The 13,313-nt window shown below is 42.6% G+C and overlaps 1 pseudogene; it reads left to right on the forward strand.

Annotated features, from left to right (window-relative positions):
- The first annotated feature begins 304 nt into the window (after positions 1–304).
- LOC125550011 lies at positions 305–4,421 on the forward strand (annotated as a pseudogene).
- Positions 4,422–13,313: the final 8,892 nt, after the last annotated feature.

Genomic DNA, 13,313 nt, shown 5'->3' on the forward strand with positions numbered 1-13,313 from the left:
ATATAACCAATACCAACTGCTGCTAAAGAAAGTCACCCACCAACCCCACAACTGGTAAATAAAAGACGTTGCCGGTGAAGGATCGAGCCACACAGCTCAGAGTCACATGCCACGTGATCCACAAAACGCGGTGACAAGCCAGCAAGCGCATGCATGCACCGGCCCTACTACGTACGCAAAACCCTAGCTAGCCATCTACCTTGGCCCTAGCCAATCAATCACTCAACAGCAAGCCCAGCCCGGCCCGGCTTGGCCCGGCCCTGCCTGTCTCCCTCCAAAGCCCTATAAAAGGCACCCCTTCTCCCCAGTGTATCAGTGTGCCTTGAGCTCATCGATCGTTCACTAACTACACACACATCACGTAGTCAGGCTAAGCTAGGAAGAAGCACTCGCCCCTCGGCGAGCATGGCGGCGGCCGGATCAGCTGCTGCTGGTCGTCCCAAGTTGGGGGAGGAGAAGCTGATCATCCGACCGGAGAAGGTGCGGTTCATCGACATCCTGTCCCTGCTGATCCTGCGCCGGCCCATCACCAGCTATGCCTTCGTCGACGCCGGCGACCAGACGACCCGCGACGTCGGCATCACGCCGGGCGACATCTTCGTCACGCTCACCGAGATCATCCAGAAGGCCCTCGCTGCTGCCTACTACCCGGCAAAGATAATCGGGGCCATCGTCGAGCTCCTCCTCAACTTCTTCGCCCTCAACGGAGGCCTGCTCGGCATCATATGGAACATCATCAGATGTACGTATTCACAGTATATCATATGACCATCTTGACCCTAATTAACTCATGCACTATCAACTTGAAATGGGAGCTAACACAAATTGAGACGAATATATGTACATGTGCACGACGCCAAGCTGATGATCAATTCCAGTTTAGCTGAACTTGATTTAATTTGAGTCACAAAATAAATTTACTATGTACAAACGTGTAGCGTGTTTAACTATAATCAAGTAAATGAGTAAAGGACCAACAAATTGACGACATGGATATATAAAGGTATGGAACCATGTGTAATGACTGCATGTGGTAAGTTTCTCTACATGGACGACCCAGAACGACACCATGTATGATCCTCTCTCTCTCTCTCTCTCTCTCTCTCTCTCTATATATATATATATATATATATGTGTGTGTGTGTGTGTGTGTGTGAGTGCATGGCTATTTTTCTAAATATTTTTTCTGTCTTACTATGTGCCATTCTCCATGCAAGTTGTTTCACATATTTCCTTCACACGTAATATTTTTATGTTTTGTTGTCAAATTAACTAAAGTTCGCCGTATTCTCACTATTTCTCCTTCTTCTTCTTATATTTGTCTTGTGTGTGTGTGTGTGAGAGAGAGAGAGAGGGGTTTTTCTTTATGGTTGTTTCCAAGTGCTAGAGTGTTAATTTAATCAAGTTTAAGTACATATATGTGCTAAATCCTTACAACAACACATAAAACACACATATATAAATGTGAGTTCATATTTACCTTTTCTTTATGGGAAGAAGTCAGATTTATGTGACTTTTAACTGTTGATATATAACAAAAAAATGAATATATATCTTCATAATTCGGAAGATTAAATCATCCAGTATCCTCAACGTAACGATAGAACTTGCATTTGAAGACTGTGTCCATGTGTAGAAGTCATGCATGTGGAGGGTTTGTAAGCAAATGACACACCATCAACTCGTATTTTTTATTTGTTCCCAAGTGTCATGTCTGTTTTTCCTTTCTTTCGTATGACCAAGTTACTGTCCTAATCAACGCATGCCACATATAATATATGCATATTAATTGCCATGCATATTTCCACCATAGAAAACACTTAAGTCAGGATATGTATGCATGAGTACGTAGGAGTACAGTTGGTTAATGAAGCAGCTCGCCTGTACAACAAATTTTGCTAGCATTTAGCAGCTGAACGTATCAGTACCTAACATGAATTGATAGCTCGTACTAGTCATTAAATCAAATGGAGCACGCATGCATGATAGCAACACCTGATCTGAATTGAATGCGCGTGGAATGGATGTAACGCATGACTTGATGCGCGCACTCCACATGCAGTTAAGCTGGTGATCCCGCGCCGGGAGGCGGCCAACTTCCGGACGATGATCGGGATGATCGACGGGAGGACAGAGCTGAAGCCGGCACCAGCAGCATCTGTCGGCGACATGCGGCAGCTGCAGGTGCTCGACGTCGTGGTCTCCGGCGAGGTGGCGGACCTTGAGAGCGGCGGGTACGTGACGGCTGGGACGCCCCTCGTCCTGCGCCAGTACCTCATCCTCGAGATCACAGTCATGGCGGCCAAGATCGCGTACGAGAACGCCGCCTTCGTCAAGAACGTGGTCAACAACGTGTGGAAGGTAACTAAAATTACACACATAAAATGATCAACAAAATCCTTTTCCTAAAAATATACTTACTCTACGTGCAGCAACGTAACTGCATACATTCTGATTATTAAAGGAAAAAACATTTAGAGACAAGTGAAATACAAGTGGACAGATCAAATGATCTAATGCGTTTTTCGAAGAAAAAAATGATCTAATGCGTTTTTCGAAGAAAAAAATGATCTAATGCGTACAAGTTGGACTATATGTATGCATGAGAACAGGACGGCAGCTAACACTGCTCAACGGTAGCAAGGACATCAATCATTTTGGGACAAACATATACACATGCGGGGCTTTAATTTTTCTATGCCAATCTGCATGCATGAATCGATGCGCGGAGACAAGTGTCTGTACAAAAATATATAGACATGTGGTTATTTTAGATCTGTTTTCCTATTGTGCAAAGTTATCATAGATCTGCTGACTCGTGCACAACTATGCACGGCCCCCAACGTCGGTGAATACAGGATGGATTTTCACGTAGCACATATAATTGTTTTCTAAAATGCTAAATTAACTGGAGATTGGATTACTAACTACCCCCAACCACCCCACCAAACCAAATCCCACACCAAGAAAATTTCACTGTGACTGCCCTGAATTTCACCGTAGGCCTCCACTGATATACGTGGACAAACTAGTAGAGATTTTCTTTCCCAACTGCATAATAATATTTCCTTCTAAGCCATGTAATCTTACATGTATATTAGCAGACATTTTAAAGAAGTTCGAATGATAACCAAGGAGCATTATATTTATATATCTAATTAGTAAGCTAATATATGTGCGCGGTAATTTGCAGTTCAATTTCGTGGGGTTCTACAACGGCTGGAACAGTAAGTATCAAAGCTAGCACGAATTAATCAAGAGATCGAGATGGTTAAACTACTTGGATCACCGAGAGAATTGCTAGTATTAATCTGTACGTATCTGCAGAGTTTCTCAAGGAGGACACGACACAGGCGTTCGTTTTCACAGATCGGGCCAAGGATGCGAGCGTGGTCGTGGTGGCGTTCCGTGGCACGGAGCCATTCAACATGCAGGACTGGTCGACAGACGTGAACCTGTCATGGCTGGGCATGGGCGCCATGGGCCACGTCCACGCCGGCTTCCTAAGCGTTGGTCTCAGAGAACGCAAGAACACCAACCGCGCCTTCCCCAAGACCCCCCAACGGCCCCGCCCCCATCGCAACACATCACCTACTACAAAGCTCCCGGAGTGTCCCGCACCATCAAGCTCACCCGCACCCGGCTCTCATCACCGGCCACAGCCTGGGCGGCGCGCTCGCCGCCGTCTTCCCGGCGCTGCTGGCGCTGCACGGGGAGACGGAGATCCTGGGCAGGCTCGGCACCGTGCAGACCTACGGGCAGCCGCGCGTGGGCGACGCCACCTTCGTCAGCTTCTTCCGGGCCGAGGTGGAGAAGGCGACGGCCTTCTACCGCGTGGTGTACCGCTACGACGTGGTGCCGCGGGTACCGTTCGACGCGCCGCCCGTGGCGGAGTTCACCCACGGCGGCTCCTGCGTGTACTACGACGGGTGGTACGACGGGAAGGTGCTCCCCGGCGACGCGCCCAACCCCAACTACTTCGACCCGCGATACCTGCTGTCCATGTACGGCAACGCGCTGGGGGACCTGCTCAAGGGGGCCTTCCTCTGGACGAGGGCCGGCAAGGACTACCGCGAGGGCCCCGTCTCCCTGCTCTACCGCGCCTCCGGCCTGCTCGTCCCCGGCCTCGCCTCCCACAGCCCGCGCGACTACGTCAACGCCGTCCGCCTCGGCCGTATCGCGCCCAAGTCACTCCTCTAAAAGTCTAACTCAGACCCACTGTGTGTGTACGACCACAAGAGAGAGAATTGGTGATGAATAAGTTGTTGTTTCGGTTGTGTCGTGTCGTGTCGTGTCGTATCGTGTGTGTGCTATATTAAGCCTAGTACGCTTACGTGTTCCCCTGTGTGCATGCCTGCCGCTCTGTCTCGGCAATAAATCGATCCAAGGCCTTTATGAATATAATGCAATTGAAGGAGCTACTAGTTGTGGTAATTACTTTCATCAATCAACCGTATAATTTGTCTTCAAGTGTTTCTCCTCATCATCACATAAAATTAATTTGGGTTTTTATCATTTATATGCCACCGGTTGTGTCCCACTATTCAGTTTTGCCACTAGAAATTTCAACTGCTTAAAAATGTCATCGCTTCATTAGACACATGCTCAAAAATGTCACTATAGACACCACTATTATGATCTCAAATCTTTTTTGCCATGTTATAATGACATAAATATCTATGGACCAACATGCTAGCTCTCCCTCTACTATCTCACTACAATAAAGTGTGAGGCCTACTTGATCCCAACATCGTTCTTATTTTTCTATCAAATTATTCGCTTAGTTACTCCTGACAAGTGGGTCCACACTTATCATTGTGAGATAGATAGAACTGATATGTGTGTCTAGGCTTATTTTTGTCATATAACATGGTCAACGGGTTTGACGTAAAAATAACAATGTCTAATGGCATTTTTGAGCAAACATCTAACCGAACTATGTCATTTTTTAGATATCTAATGATATTTTTGAGCAAACATCTCATAGGTCAATGGCATTTTTGAGTAATTGTAACTTCTAATGGCAAAACTGAGTAGAGAGACACAACTAGTGACATAAATATATACACTGTTGTATTTTTTTTCTAGAAGCACAGTACATAAATATATGCTCACACACCCTTGCTCTTATGAACACACACGTCACCCTACTCTTATAAACACATCCAAAATACATTGACATATGTGATTTGATATCAGGTGAACTGAAGATAGAATCATGCACTCATCGAAGAGGACGAAACAGAGCCATCCATGAACATGTAGTATCAATTATCAATCGATGTGCAGTTGCTAGTCGGATACGACCGATCTCATGCACTATCCCTGTCCTGATCCCCCGATCATGCATATCTTGCTACGTGCACCGTATAGGTCGCGCGCCAAATTGCATTGGTATTGACGACAATATATGTATGCACGTATGTACGTGTATGATAACCCTTTAGAATGTACTTCCTCCATCCTATAATATAAAAATGTTTTTAAAACTAGTGTAGTGTCAAAAACGCTCTTATATTATTAGACGAAGTGAGTAATATGTAGCAACTCACCGTCGTTACGAGCATGGTCATATCTAGCACGTCACTGAGTTTTATTTTTTGAACACGGCACAGACACAAACACACATATAAATGTGCATACATTCATTTTTATAAATGCATGCATGCATATTCTACTTCGATAAGCATGTGATAATTAGTAAGAGAGGCCAAAGACTACAATTGTTCCTGATATTTGAAGGATCAATACTGTAGCATGTCACTCTGGAGTACACTATGCTTTGGGGGTTGAATGGATTATCAACAATATTTATCCCTACCCACAAAAAACCCATTTATCCCTCCATCTAAGTCTACTAAGCCCCGCTTGGAAATCTCCGCTACCAAGGAAAAGAGGTGTGCTTTGGAGAAGTTTTCTATTTTTCTTTTGGCGGTTTTGCTAAACGTTAGGTGCCTGGAATTTTTTATGGCGCCGCATTAGTCAGTTTTTGCAAACCGTAGCGTGAGGCCGAAGGCGAGGACCGCATGAGAAGCGCGGCCAATGAGCATTGCCGAAGGCATGCCATCGGTGGATATAGATGGAAGACGGTTACGATTTCTTCAAGAGTATGTCTATAATTTCTTATCCTTGCTTGAAAGCTCTTGTAAGGGTTGGTTTTATCTAACATGTATATTGCGATAGACCTTTCAGCAAAAAAATAACCCAACATATAACTAGAATTTAAGCACCTCGTAAATTAAAGCCGAACCTTAATTGTTAAAAGTGGTCTATGAAATAACTCTTCATAAAACAGAGTGCAAAAGAGAGAATTGCCTTGCCCACCACTCTACGGCCCTAAGTTGAGGACCTACAATTCCAGGATAGATTGAATAAATGAAACAAAAATGTAAAGTACTTTCTTTTGCGGGGAGTAAAAGTACTTAGTTATGCGGATCGATATTCTTGGATATAATATTAAACTGTCACATGCATATAATAATTAAAATGCTTAAACCTTAATCGTCGCAATCTGTTGGAAAGAGGGTTAGATTTTAGGGAAAGCGAATAAATTTAGGTGTTTCTAGGTGAATGGACATTTTTTTTGGCTCTTTCTTAGGTGAATGAAAACCAAATGGTTTCTTTTTTGTTGAGAATCAGATAAAAATTGGGTTTTTTTTCTTAGGAAACGGCAAAAATACCCATGATTCCTACTTAACGTTTATGCGCCAGTTCCTATTATTTTTGCAACTAACGCACACCCTCCGTTCGACCTTCGGCTCGACCCATTAAACTTTTTTTCTCATTCACGCCATACATTAGCATCATTCTCTTGCCCCTACCCGTTTGGAGAACCATTTAGAAGGTTCCACAGGGTGTTTCCTGGTTTTTTTCCAGTGTTTGTTTTTCTCAATAAGTTTTTTTTCATTTTTGTTTTCTCTAAATTGCCAAGCTGTTTTCAAATTTGTGAGCTTTTTCCAAAGTTTTCGATCAGTTTTCAAATTCAATATTTTTTTCAAATTTATGAACATTTTTCAAAATCACGATACTTTTTAAAATTTCTGATTTTTTAAAATTCATGAATTTGTTTTGAATTCCATTTTTTCAAAATTATGATCTTTATTCAAAACATTAATTTTTTTTCAAATTCACGAGCAATTTTCAAACTCATGATCTTTTTTCAAAATTATGAACCTTTTCCCAATTCTCGAACATTTTTCAAATTCATGAAGTTTTATAAACTACAAACTTCTCTCAAATTAATGACCTTTTAAAATTCAAAAAATATTTTTCATCAATAAGAAAACATCTGAATAAAAAACCAGTGGACCAATACACGTGTATATATCACAGAGCTAGTTGTAAGTGCATAAGTAATATAGCTAGCGGTCAAAGCTAATAGGCTGCGGGCCGTGTAGAGATCATGCGAGCGCCAATGCGTTCTGGAGCGGGGGCCGTATGTCTCGCTTATACCGGGAAGAAGGGAAGCCTGAAGTCACTAATTGAGGAGGACACCTTTCAAAGATCACTTCCACCTCAGCGGGTTGCGACAAGTGGTGTTGCATGTGCACCACTGGTCGCAACCTAGGAGTTTTCTCTTTTTGCAAGACCTGTTTATTCAAAACGTCTTATCTCTTAAACTGTACGTCCAAATCTTAAACCGTTTTTACCGTTGGATTCCTCGCGTCGAGATCTTCAAAATTAGATCCCATGTTGATAGATTTTCACAAACTATTTTCCCGAAAAAAACCAAACGAAAAAACCGAACAAAAGAATCGTGCCTCTCATGGAAAGAAAAAATAATAAAAACATGTTTTTTTATTTCCGAGAGGCACAGGGAAGCAAAACCGTGCCTCTCGTGGAAGAAAAAAAAAGAAAAAAAATGTTTTTTTCATTCGTGCCTCTCGCAGAAGCAAAACCGTGCCTCTCACGAAAAAAACGTGTTTTTTTGTTTCTGAAAAGCGTGCCTCTCGCGGAAGCAAAACCATGCCTCTCGCGAAAACAAAACCGTGCCTCCAGCGGAAGGAAAAAACATGTTTTTTTATTCCGAGAGGCACGACCATGTTTCTTGCCAAGCAAATCCGTGCTTCTCGTGGAAACAAAATCGTACATCTTGTGGAAGCAAAAAAACATGTTTATTTGTGCCAAAAAAAGTTAGATTTTTTTTCAAAAGCTAAGTAAGACCGGTGGAAAGCCAAAAGGCCAAAAAAACCGAAAATGTCTAAAAAGCCGAAAACGCATGCGAAAGAAAAACAAAATCCGAAGGGACCGCCCAGAGAGCGACACATGGCGGCGGTTGAGAGCACGCCAGGTGGCATGCTCGCAGCCCACCCCCAAGTTATCGCTGGGAGGCTCTCACAGGAATGCTCGTCAAGCAGTTGCTCCCAGGGAAAGGAAGAAGGTTCTTAGAGTTTATGGACAACTGAGTGCTTCTATCGTGAGTCCTGATGGAGTTCCAATGGGGCTTTGGACCTTTAATCAGGCATTAGCACGCCGAGAGCTGATGAGGATGATAGTGTTGCATGAATTGGCATTCTCATTGGTGGAGTATGATGGATTTAGAAGATTTGTCTCTAGTCTAAATCCCAGCTTCAAGATGATATGTAGAAAAACAGTGAAGGAGGACCGCATGAAAGCATTCAAGGAAGAGAAGAGAATTCTGCAAAGGATGTTCCAAAACTCCAAATCCAAGATTTCTTTGACCACGGACCTGTGGACATCAAATCAGACAGTGGGGTACATTTGCATCATAGCTCACTTCATTGATGGGGAGTGGAAGCAGCAGAAGAGGATAGTTAAATTTGCCGCTATGGAGACGCCGCACACATGAGCTGCAATGTTCAACATCATGGTGAATTTCATAAGAGAGTGGAACATTGGAGATAATCTCTTTGCTGTGACGCTAGACAATGCATCGAATAATGGTGCAATGATGAAGCTATTGAAGGCACATCTCCTGCTTAAGATGTTACCTGGTGGTGGCAAGTTGTTTCACCAATGTTGTGCCGCCCATGTCATAAATCTGACATGTCAAGCAGGATTGAACTTCCTTGGTCCAGTGATCAACATGATACGTGAAACTGTGAAATACATTCGAAGCTCACCAAGTCGAAAGGAAAAATTTCAAGAAATCGTTGAGCAACATGGTGTATCATGTGGGAGAACTCCAAGTCTTGATGTTCCAACTTGCTGGAACTCAACCTACATGATGATTGATATAGGAAAAGAGTATCGCGGAGTGTTTGACTCTTTGGCCATTCAAGATAAACAATATACCTTCAAGCCATCTTTTGAGGATTGGGAAAATGCCGAATATGTTTGTAGGCTACTGAAGGTATTTTATGAAGCCACTAATGTGATATCCGGCACAAAATATCCAACTGCTAACTTGTATTTCCATGAAACGTGTAAAGTGAAGCTGACCTTAGAGCAACAACATTATGAAGAGGATTCTGAGATGGGCACAACGGTCAAATATATGAAGAGAAAATTTAGAAGGTATTGGAAGATGACATGGTTGAGCCTTTGTATTCTAGTGATTTTGGACCCACAATTCAAGTTAAAATATATTGAGTTCCGATTTGGCCTAGAGTTTGGGAACGAAGCTGCAGCAATGATTACTAAAATAAAAAATGTGTTCCAGGGTTGTTCAATGAATACCTCCAATTGAATGACAATGGATCAGATCCCATGTCACAAGGAGGTGGTGATGGCATGGTTGTAAGTGGTGAAGATCCTATGGATGATTGGGACCAACATGTCTCCCTCACTGTTTGATCAATAAATTTGGATTCTACCGAACTTGATTCGTACTTGTCAAAGGTACCCATCCGGCGAAGTGATCAATTCAATATCCTTGCATGGTGGCAGACGAACTCAGGTGAATACCCAACGCTAAGTCGCATGGCAGCAGATATCTTGGCGGCTCCTGCCTCTGCGGTGGCATCTGAGTCCGCCTTCAGCACAGGGAAGAGAGTCCTATCAGATTTTCAAAGTCGAATGACCGCAACGACACTTGAAGCTCTTGTTTGCTTACAAGATTGGATAAGGACCAACGGTAAAGCCATACGACACAAGTTTCTTCTTTGTTTCTTGTTAATGCTTCAAGTTTACAAGTTTCTTCTTTTTTTTATGCATCTAATACTCAACGTAGCTTGGGTTCAGTTCATGACATTATAATGGACTTACAAGGTATGAGAAACCTTCTGATGTATATAGTGCCATGTATATGAAAGTACACTTAAAGTATGAAGTCTGCTTTTTAATGAGGTATTTCATATCTATAGTTTATTCCAGGGAACTATTTGCAAGATGCAGCCCAAACATGTAGATGAATATATAGAGTGCTTTACACACAGAACTAGTGCTTTTTGTTTTTGGTTTCCCCAAGTTATACTTGATCTCTAATATATATTTCTTTTTTCTATCAGATATGAATGTGTAGTTCAGATTCATTTTTTTCATCACCAAACTGTATTAAAAATATGCATTGCTAACTAAAGTAACTTGATTAGAATATGTTGCGGAGTGGATGACGAGTAGTGTATAATGGATATTTAGAAGTGTATTTTCTTGCAAACCTGATCATGAATTGGTTTTCTGGAACATGCCTTTGCTACAAAGAATATTCCTCTGTTCATAAATATATTATTTAGTTTTTTAGGGATAAATATACTATTTAGTTGATGTGCACAGAATCACTCTTGTAACATTTCTTTGTAAATACAGATATCGAGGACTGATGCTTGTTGGAGCAATTGATGTTAAACCTCAAGCAGATGGTGAAGCAAAGATATGTTAGCTTTCTCTATAACCTACTGGATGTGAAAAGTTTAGCATGTTGAACCTGTAATATTTTGATCTTGTCTGAGTCTGTTGGATTGAGGTCATTAGCTTGACGTTCTTTGAAACTTGTAATCTTTTGATCTTGTTCGAATCTGTTGGATTGAGGTCTTTTGATTGATGCTCTTTGAAACATGTAATCTCATGATCTCGCCATTTTACTAAATGTGAAAAGGTTAGACCTTTCATTTTACTGTATTGTGTACACGTTTGCTGACATATCTAATCTTTTGGGGACTTATTAGTAATTTGGCGAGGCCACAATTGTTGGATTGTGCAAACATTTGGTTCAAAAAATCTATAATCCTCTGGGTTGTGTAAAGATTTGCTAAATTCTGGGTCGGCCTCATGTACACAATGGGTCAATGGGGCCACAAAATTCTGATGAAATGGGCCGGCCCGTGGCCTCACATATTGACCTTGGGGCCACGGGGCCGGGGCCAGGGCCGGGTCGGCCCATTCCCATTTTGAGTCTTGGTCTAGCTTATCTGGGTCATGATGGAATAAAGGTTCCATTTTCTTGTAGCATGGCTACATGTTCTTCTCAAATATTGTTATGATATCATTTTGTGTTGTGTCCATTCGAGAGAGACCTGACTTGGTTGTTACAGGTCGAGGTAACTTGACATGCTCAAGGGACACGTGGAGCCGGTTGTCGAGCTGAAGGCGCTCTACAACGAGACAATCCAGCGGTCCGTACATGGTGTCATGTCTAGGCTCCAATGACTGCCTCTTTGGCTACAACTACTGAGGTAAGTCCCTGGACTCTCCTTCCTTCCATGTTTGCTTTGGGAACTAACTTTCGATCTATGTTGTGTGCTCTGCTCTGGCCATTGAGCCGATGATATAGTGCTTATGGTTGCAAGTGCCTATGGTACTATGTTGTTAATGTTTCCATGCTCAGGTTTAGTGATATGCTCCCTGTTTAATGATCATGGCTTTGGTTTGTGGATGGTTATGCTTGGATTAACTGGATGTCATGGTTAAGCTTATCGATATGTGATATGTCTCCAACGTATCTATAATTTTTGATTGTTCCATGCTATTATATTATCAACCTTGAATGTTTTGTATGCTATTTTATATGATTTTTGGGACTAACCTATTAACCTAGAGCCCAGTGCCAGTTTCTGTTTTTTCCTTGTTTTAGAGAATCGCAGAAAAGGAAAATCAAACGGAGTCCAATTGACCTGAAACTTTATGGAACTTATTTTTGGACCATAAGAAGCCCACGAAGTATCGGAGATGGACCAGGAGAGTCCCGGGCTGCGCACGAGGGGGGGGGGGGCGCCCACCCTCTTGGGCGTGCCCCCCTGCCTCGTGGACAGCCCGGAGATCCACCGACGTACTTCTTCCTCCTATATATACCCATATACCCTAAAAACTTCGGGGAGCGGGATAGATCGGGAGTTCCGTCGCCAGAAGCCTCTGTAGCTACCGAAAACCAATCGGGACCCTGTTCCGGCACCCTGCCGGAGGGGGAATCCCTCGCTGGTGGCCATCCTCATCATCCGGGCGCTCTCCATGACGAGGAAGGAGTAGTTCACCCCCGGGGCTGAGGGTATGTACCAGTAGTGATGTGTTTGATCTCTCTCTCGTGTTCTTGAGTCGGTACGATCTTGATGTATCGCGAGCTTTGCTATTATAGTTGGATCTTATGATGTTTCTCCCCATCTACTCTCTTGTAATCGATTGAGCTTTCCCTTTGAAGTTATCTTATCGGATTGAGTCTTTGAGGATTTGAGAACACTTGATGTATGTCTTGCGTGGGATACCCGTGGTGACAATGGGGTATTCTATTGATCCACTTGATGTATGTTTTGGTGATCAACTTGCGGGTTGCGCCCATGAACCTATGCATAGGGGTTGGCACACGTTTTCGTCTTGACTCTCCGGTAGAAACTTTGGGGCACTCTTTGAAGTTCTTTGTGTTGGTCGAATAGATGAATCTGAGATTGTGTGATGCATATCGTATAATCCTACCCACAGATACTTGAGGTGACATTGCAATACCTAGGTGACATTAGGGTTTTAATTGATTTGTGTCTTAAGGTGTTATTCTAGTACGAACTCTATGATAGATTGAATGGAAAGAATAGCTTCGTGTTATTTTACTACGGACTCTTGAATAGATGGATCAGAAAGAATAACTTTGAGGTGGTCTCATACCCTACCATAATCTCTTCGTTTGTTCTCCGCTATTTCTGACTTTGGAGTGACTCTTGGTTTCATGTTGAGCGATAGTTATATGATCAAATTATGTTATTATTGTTGAGAGAACTTGCACTAGTGAAAGTATGAACCCTAGGCCTTGTTTCAACGCATTGCAATACCGTTTGTGCTCACTTTTATCATTAGTTACCATGCTGTTTTTATATTTTCAGATTACAAAAACCATTATCTACTATCCATATTGCACTTGTATCACCATCTCTTCGCCGAACTAGTGCACCTATACAATTTACCATTGTACTGGGTGTGTTGGGGACACA

Source organism: Triticum urartu, chromosome 1 (assembly GCF_003073215.2).
Source record: "Triticum urartu cultivar G1812 chromosome 1, Tu2.1, whole genome shotgun sequence".
Taxonomy (NCBI): domain Eukaryota; kingdom Viridiplantae; phylum Streptophyta; class Magnoliopsida; order Poales; family Poaceae; genus Triticum; species Triticum urartu.